The sequence below is a fragment of the Sapajus apella genome, unplaced genomic scaffold (assembly GCF_009761245.1).
Source record: "Sapajus apella isolate SASKATOON/1434 unplaced genomic scaffold, GSC_monkey_1.0 scaffold248, whole genome shotgun sequence".
Taxonomy (NCBI): domain Eukaryota; kingdom Metazoa; phylum Chordata; class Mammalia; order Primates; family Cebidae; genus Sapajus; species Sapajus apella.
In genome coordinates this window covers 322,904-330,598 of record NW_022437188.1, presented here as the reverse complement: position 1 = coordinate 330,598, position 7,695 = coordinate 322,904, and the positions used below count along the sequence as shown (strand labels likewise).

Below are 7,695 nucleotides of genomic sequence, written 5' to 3'. Positions count from 1 at the left end.
ACCTGTTTATGGTTTTGTTCTGTTTTATATTTGTGAGACAGAGTGTCACTCTGTCACCCAGGTTGGAGTGCAGTAGTGTGATCTCAGCTCACTGCAACCTCCACCTCCCAGGCTCAAGTGATTCTTCTACCTCAGCCTCCCGAGTATTTGTGATTACAGAGGTCTGCTACCACGCCTGGCTAACTTTTGTATATTTTTTTTTTGACCTCAAATGATCTGCCCCCCTCGGCCTCTCAAAGTGCTGGAATTAACAGGCAGGAGCCACCGCACCCCATACCTGGTCATATTTTTAAACATTTTTCTATTGAATTTTTTTGTCCTCCTAATTGATTTATAAGATCTAGTCACTAATTTTTTTTTGGTGAAGTGTGTGAAAAGTTTTGTTATCATTTGATGGAAACAGTACTAAAGCTATAGATCCATTTGGGGAGAAATAACAACTTTATAGCATTGAGTCTATCCATGAACATGGTATTGCTCTTCATTGGTTTTCTTATTGCCTTTCAGTAAGGTGCCATAATTTTCTACATAAAGGTTTTATGGCTGGGCATGGTGGCTTACATCTGTAATCCCAGCACTTTGGGAGGCCAAGGCGGGTAAATCACAACGTAAGGAGTTCAAGACCAGCCTGGCCAAGATGGTGAAACCCTGTCTCTACTGAAAATACAAAAATTAGCCAGGCATGGTGAGGGGTACTTGTAATCCCAGCTGCTGGGAGAGGCTGAGACAGAGAATTGCTTGAACCCAGGAGGTGGAGGTTGCAGTAAGCAGAGATCACACTATTGCATGCCAGCCTGGTGACAGAGCAAAACTCCATCTCTCAAAAAAAAAAAAAAGGTTTTACAGGGCTAGGTATGGGGGCTTATGCCTGTAATCCCAGCATTTTAGGAGGCCAAGGTGGGTGGATTGCTTGAGCCCAGGAGTTCAAGACGAGTCTGGGCAACATAGCAAGACTCCATCTCTTTAAAAAAAGGTTTTTACACATTCTTTTGTTAGATTTATTTTCAATATCTTATATTTTTCATTGCTATTGCAAATTTTCAAGCTGCATTTTCTTTTTTATTTTTTGAGACAGAGTCTCACTTTGTTGCCAGGCTGGACTGCAGTGGTTCCATCTTGGCTCACTGCAACCTCTACCTCCCTGGTTCAAGCGATTCTCTTGCCTCAGCCTCCTGAGTAGTTGGGACTACAGGTGCGTACCACCATGCCTGGCTAATTTTTGTAATTTTAGCAGAGACGGGGTTTCACCATGTTGGCCAGGATGGTCTCTATCTCTTGACCTTGTGATCCACCGCCTCGGCCTCCCAAAGTGCTGGGATTACAGGCGTGAACCACCGCGCCCGGCCTTAAGTTGCATTTTCTAACTTATTGATGATATATATACATTCATTAAACCTTAATTTATTAGATACTGAATTTATATTTAGCAACGCTGCCAAACTATTTTAAAAAATCTAATAGATCAGCTTCTCTGGTGAATGGCATTTCTTAAAAAATGCAAATACAGGTGAGGTGGCTCACACCTATAATCCTAGCACTTTGGGAGGCCGAGGCAGGCGGATTGCCTGAGCTCAGGAGTTCAAGGCCAGCCTGGGCAACACAGTGAAACCCCATCTCTACTAAAATACAAAAAATTAGCTGGGCGTGGCAGTGTGCGTCTGTAGTTGCAGCTACTCAGGAGGCTGAGGCAGGAGAATTGCCTGAATCAGGACCCAGGAGGCAGAGGTTGCAGTGAGCCGAGATCGCACCACTGCACTCCAGCCTGAGCAACAAGAATGAAACTCCGTCTCAAAAAAAAAAAAAAAAAAGGAAAGTGTATGAATTCATACAGCAAGGAGCCGGGAGGTGGGGGCAGCTCCAGAATGGGCTAATCTGTGGCTCAGCAGCAGTGTCAGACTCAAGCTTTTCCTGTGTTTCCTCTGCCATGCTTACTGGCTTGGTCTGTTCTGGGAAGGACTCTGTGTATAGGTGTCTCAGGAGAGCGGCTACCGCTCCAGACGTCATATCCAGAAACAACAATGTCCGCTGTGAGAGGAAGGATGCCAAGACCTTGGAGTCCTTTTTAAGAGCAAGGAAACATTTCCCAGAAGACTCTGCTATGGTGCGAGTGCTTGTGCCTCCCCCAAAATTCATGTTCAAACTGAATCCCCAAAGCAGCAGTATTCAGAGCTGGAGATTTTGGGAGGTGATTAGGCGGCGAGGGCTCTGTCCTCACAGACGGGATTAGTGTTTTACAAAAGGGGAAGAGGGGGCCGGGTGCGGTGACTGATGCCTGTAATGCCAGCGCTTTGGGAGGCCGAGGGGGGTGGATCATGAGGTCAGGAGTTTGAGACCAGCCTGGCCAATATGGTGAAACCCCGTCTCTACTAAAAATGAAAAAATTAGCTGGGCGTGGTGGTGGGCACTTGTAATCCTAGCTACTCGGGATGCTGAGGCAGGAGAATGGTTTGAACCCAGGAGGTGGAGGTTGCAGTCGGCTGAGATTGCGCGACCACACTCCAGCCTGGCGACAGGGGTAGACTCTGTCTCGAAAAAACAAAAAAAAAAAAAAAAAAAAAGGAGGAGAGAACTAGCTGGCCTTTCTTCCTTTTGTCCTTCCACCTTCTGCTATGTGAGGAAGCAGCATTCATCTCTTTTTGCCTTTCCATCTTTTGTGTTATGGGAGGGCACAACATTCGTCCCCCTCCAGAGGATGCAGCAACAAGGTCCCATTTTGGAAGCAGAGATGGAATTTGGAAGCTCTCATCAGACACGGAATCTGATGGTGTCCTGATTTTGGACTTCCAGCTCCTGTAGCTGTGAGCAAAACAGTTATGCTATCTCTCAATTCTGCTTTCTAAAGTATTTTGTTACGGTGGCAGGAAAGGACTAATAGTCTCCGTCCCCACCCTTTTCTCAAATCTCATTGATTCACCTGCCAGCTCCTAAACCAGTCTCTGCAAAGGTCGGTCGAGGTGGCTCACACCTGTAATTCCAGCACTTTGGGAGGCTGAGGCGGGTGGATCACGAGGTCAGGAGATCAAGACCATCAGGGCCAACACGGTGAAACCCCGTCTTTAGTAAAAATACCAAAAAATTAGCTGGACGTGGTAGCACACCTGTAGTCCCAGCTACTTGGGAGGCTGAGGCAGGAGAACTGCTTGAACTCGGGAGGCGGAGATTGCAGTGAGCTGAGATCTCGCCACTGCACTCCAGCCTGGGCGACAGTGCGAGACTCCGTCTCAAAACAAAAACAAACCAATCTCTGCAAAGAAGACTAGCCTACACCAGTCAGGATTTACCCCTGGAGCTGGGTAGGATGGAATGATTTTCCTGAGTCCCTGGGAGGAGCGGGACACACACACAAATGGTGTCTGCCAGCAAGAAAGAAAGAGGTGTACAGACACAAACTTGATCTAGACTGCCTCAGAACCAGCGGCCCCCGAGGGTTAAGATGAAGAGTCTCTATGAAGGAAGTGAAGATTTACTGTTAAGTGTTACGTACAATGTTACCAGGTTCCTAGGAAATTCCCAAGGAAGGCAGAGGATTGAGAGCTTCTCTCTGCCCACTTCCTATCCCCATCTCTAAGACAACTGGGCTGGGCAGGCTGGAGACCTGCAGGCTAGCACACAGCCACCCCTGGTTGGCTGTGAGGTGGAAGCTCCAGACCTGTTTATGGAGCCCATTTTAGAAGCCCCTATCCCTCCTCACATTTTAAGAATAAATTAGAACATTTTATTACATTTTCACAACTAATAAAATTAACAGTAATTTATCCTTTTTTTTTTTTTTTGAGACAGAGTGTAGTCTTCCTCTGTGGCTCAGGTTGGAGTGCAGTGGCATGATCACTCACTGTAGCCTCGACCTTCCAGGCTCAAGCAATCCTCCCATCTCAGCCTCCTGAGTAGCTGGGACTGCAGACACATGCCACCAGGCCCAGCTAATTTTTGATATTTTTGTAGAGATGGGGGTCTCGTTATGTTGCTCAGGCTGGTCTCAAACTCCTGGGCTCAAGTAATCCTCCAATCTTGACATCTCAAAGTGCTGGAATTACAGGCATAAGCCACCGCACCTGGGTGCAATAATTTCTTAACATCATGTGATACTTTGTCTCAGGTCAGAGTTCTCTAAAATTTGAGTTAGAACTGGTTTGTTGAGGCCATGATCTAATCAAAGATACGTATTCTTTTAAAAGTAGCTTTACTGAGATATAATTGATGTACAAGAAATGGAATTATTTGCAGTGTACAATTTCTTTCTTTTCTTTTCTTTTTTTTTTTTTTTTTTTTAAGACAGTCTCATTTTGTCGCCAGGCGCCAGGCTGGAGTGCAATGGCACAATCTCGGCTCACTGCAACCTCCGCCTCCTGGGTTCAAGCAATTCTCCTGCCTCAGCCTCCCGAGTAGCTGGGACTACAGGCACACGCCAACAAGCCCAATTAATTTTTGTATTTTTAGTAGAGACAGGGTTTCACCATGTTGGCCAGGATGGTCTCCATCTGTTGACCTCATGATCCGCCCTCCTTGGCCTCCCAAAGTGCTGGGATTACAGGCTTGAGCCACTGCACCTAGCCGAAGTATACAATTTCATAAGTTTTGACATAAGTGTACAAATCATCACAATCAACCTGGTAATCACCTTCAGGCGGGGCACGGTGGCTCACGCCTGTAATCCCAGCCCTTTGAGAGCCCTTAAGGTAGGGAGATCACCTGAGGTCAGGAGTTTGCGAACAGCTTGGCCAACATGGTGAAACCCCGTCTCTACTAAAAATACAAAAATTAGTCAGGCATAGTGGGCACCTGTAATCCCAGCTACTCGGAAGGCTGGGGCAGGAGAATCACTTGAACGCGGGAGGTGGAGGTTACAGTGAGCAGAGATTGCACCATTGCACTATAGCCTGGGCAACAAGAGTGAAACTCCATCTCAAAAAGAAAAAAAAAAGACGACCACAACCATTGGCCCCAAAGGTGCCCTTGTACTTCTTTGTTAATTTGATTCTTCCTCCACCCTGCTCCCGGGCAATCAATCGCTGGTCAAATTTCTATCACCATAGGTTAATTTGCATTTTCTAGATTTTAAATTATTTTATTTTATTGAGATGGAGTCTTGCTCTGTCGCCCAGGCTAGAGTATAGTGGCTCACTACAATCTCCATCTCCCAGGCTCAAGCAATTCTTCTGCCTCAGCCTCTTGAGAGCTGGGATTACACCACACCCAGCTAATTTTTGTATTTTCAGTACAGACAGGTTCTACCATCTGGCCAAGCTGGTCTTGAACTCCTTACCTTGTGATCCACCAGCCTCGGCCTCCCAAAGTGCTGGGATTACAGGTGTGAGCTACTGCACCCGGCCTATTTATTTATTTTTAGACATGAGGTCTTGCTCTGTTGTCCAGGCTGGAGTGCAGTGGTACAATCACAGCTCACTGCAGCCTCAAACTCTTAGGCTCAAGTGATCCTGCTGCCTCAGCCTCTTAAGTAGCTGGGACTACGGACACACAGATCTGGCTAACTTTTTTTCCTATTTTTTTTTTAGAGATAGGGTCTTGCTATGTTGCTCAGGCTGGTCTTGAACTCCTGGCCTCAAGCGATCCTCCCTCTTCTAGGATTTTATATAAATGGAATTATACAGGATAAGTTTGTGTTTTTTTTTTTTTTTTTTGTCTAACTTCATTTACTTAACATAATTGTTGAGATTCATTCATTTAGTGATCCATATTGCTGAGTAGTATTCCATTGGGTGGATGTTCCACCATTTGCTTACCACCCACTTGTTGATGGACACTTGGGTGATTTCCAGTTTTGGGCCATTACTAATAAAGCTGCTATGTACATTGAAGTATAGTCTTTGTATGGGCATATGCTTTCATTTCTTTTGAGTAAATACTTGGGAGTAGAATGGTTAGGTCACACGGCAGGTGAATAATTAACGTATTTTTCTTTTTTGAGACAGGGTCTGATATGGTTTGGCTCTGTGTCTCAAATTTCATCTTTAATTGTAAATCCTCATGTGTTGACAGAGGGATCTGTAATCCCCACATGTGAAGAAAGGAAAGTGATTAGATTATGGGGGCCGTTTCCCCAAAGCTGCTGTTCTCTTAATAGTGAGTGAATTATCACGAGATCTGATGGTTCTATAAAGAGTAGTTTTTCCTGCATTCTCACTCCTCCCTCTGCTGCCACCATGTGAAGAAGGTTCTTGCTTCCCCTTCGCCTTTCACCATGATTATAAGTTTCCTGAGGTCTCCCCAGCCATCTGGAACTGTGAATCAATTAAACCTCTTTCCTTTATAAATTACCCAGTTTCAGGTAGTATCTTTATTGCAGTGTGAAAACGGACTAACGCTGGGTATCGCCCTGTCACCCAGGCTGGAGTGCAGTGGTGCGATCACACCTCACTGCAGCCTTGACCTCCCAGGCTGAAGTGATCCTCCCACCTCAGCCTCCTGAGTTATCTAGGACCAAAGGCATATGACACCATGCCCAGCTAATTTTTTTTTAATTTCTTTTTTTTTTAGTCGGAGTCTTGCTCGTCGCCCAGGCTGGAGTCCAGTGGTGCAATCTTGGCTCATTGCAACCTCTGCCTCCTGGGTTCAAGAGATTCCCCTGCCTCAGCCTCTCGAGTATGTGCTCCACTATGCCGGGCTAATTTTTTGTATTTTTAGTAGAGATGGGTTTCACCATGTTAGCCAGGATGGTCTCAATCTCCGGACCTGTTGATCCACCAGCCTCGGCCTCCCAAAGTGCTGGGATTACAGGCGTGAGCCACTGGGCCCGGCAGCCCAGCTAATTTCTTTTTTAAAAATTACTTACCTGGCAGGGGAGATACCATGATCATGAAGGTGGTTTTCCCAGGGCAAGGCTTATCTGTGCACTCTGGATGTGCCAACCCTGCGATTTCTCCAAATGTGGGAAACTCGACTGCATAATTTGTGGTAGTGGGGGACTGCATTTGTGCTTTCCCCTGGTTAGAAAAAAAAATTACTTGTAGAGATGGGGTCTCCCTATGTTGCCCAGACTTGTCTTGAACTTGTCTGGGTTACTTGTCAAGGTTCAAGTGATCCCTTTGCCTCAGCTTCCCATAGCGCTGAGATTACAAGCATGAGACACCCTTCCCTGGCTATAATTAACTACTTAAAAACATAAGGCAGGGCGCAGTGACCCAATCCTGTAGTCCCAGCACTTTGAGAGGCCGAGGCGGGTGGATCATGAGGTCAAGAGTTCGAGACCATCCTGGCGAACATGGTGAAACCCTGTCTCTACTAAAAATGCAAAAATTAGCTGGGCGTGGTAGCGTGCGCCTGTAGTCCCAGCTACGTGGGAAGCTGAGGCAGGAGAATCACTTGAACCTGGGAGGTGGAGGTTGTAGTGAGCCGAGATGGCGACACTGCATTCCAGCCTGGCAATAGAGTGAGACTCCATCTCAAATTAATAAATAATAAACATACACAAATACTTCCCTACTCTGTCCCAAAGTGGTTACATTATATTCCTTTCTCCCAGTAGCATATGAGAGTTTCAGTTTCTGCACATCCCCAACAACATTTGGTACAGTTAATTTTTAAAATGTCAACCATTGCAGTGGGGGCATAGCAGTCTGTCTCTGGTTTTAATTTGCATGTAACCAATGACTTACGACATTGAACATTTCTTAATATATTTCTTTGCCATCTGTATCTCATCTTTAGCAAAATGTCTATTTAGATCTATCTTTTGTC

At 45.8% G+C, this 7,695-nt stretch overlaps 1 non-coding gene across 1 annotated transcript; it reads left to right on the top strand.

Annotated features, from left to right (window-relative positions):
- Positions 1 to 6,782: 6,782 nt before the first annotated feature.
- LOC116545150 lies at positions 6,783 to 6,944 on the top strand. Its single transcript, XR_004266208.1, has one exon. It is a non-coding gene; the product is annotated as a U1 spliceosomal RNA (small nuclear RNA).
- Positions 6,945 to 7,695: the final 751 nt, after the last annotated feature.